The sequence below is a fragment of the Mustela putorius genome, unplaced genomic scaffold, assembly GCF_011764305.1.
Source record: "Mustela putorius furo isolate JIRA1106 unplaced genomic scaffold, ASM1176430v1.1 tig00003962_pilon_pilon_pilon, whole genome shotgun sequence".
Classification (NCBI taxonomy): domain Eukaryota; kingdom Metazoa; phylum Chordata; class Mammalia; order Carnivora; family Mustelidae; genus Mustela; species Mustela putorius.
In genome coordinates, this window is record NW_025422106.1 from 1,589,692 (window position 1) to 1,590,250 (window position 559).

Here is a 559-nt window from a genome sequence, read left to right on the forward strand (position 1 = left end):
GCGTGACCCGCGGGTGGAGCGCGCGCCAGGCCCAGGGGAGTGGGAAGATCCACACTTGGGTGGAGCGAGGGGGCGTTCCTTGGTTTTCCCGGCAGGACTTCCTTTTCCCCTCGCAGGGTTCCTCCTCTCTCCCCCGGGATGGGATGGTACGTCCCACCCTCCTCGCATTCCCGCCCCTCCTCCCCTTCGGAGCCTGGGCGCCGCCGCCATCTTGGCACGTCAGGTTGAGGGAAAGAGCCAAACCCTGGCTTTGGGAGGGGGCGGACAGAGGGACCCTCCCGCGGTGGACGGCGAGCCCTACCCCCAGCCCACCTCCCCCTTCCGTTCCGGTGCGGGACTCTGAGTTGTCCCCAAGCCAGCCCGGTTCCTGTCAGGCCCGGGGAGGAGGGGCGGAAAGGGCCGCCGCTACCTCCCCGGGACGGGCGCTACCACCTGGGCGGGGAGGAGAACGCCTGGTGACAGCGGGGCGGTGGCGGCGGCGCCCGGGGGCGGGGTTCGGAGCGAGCCGGCCGGCTCCCTGGAGCGGCGCGGGGCGGGGCGGGGCGTGGGGGCGGGGCGT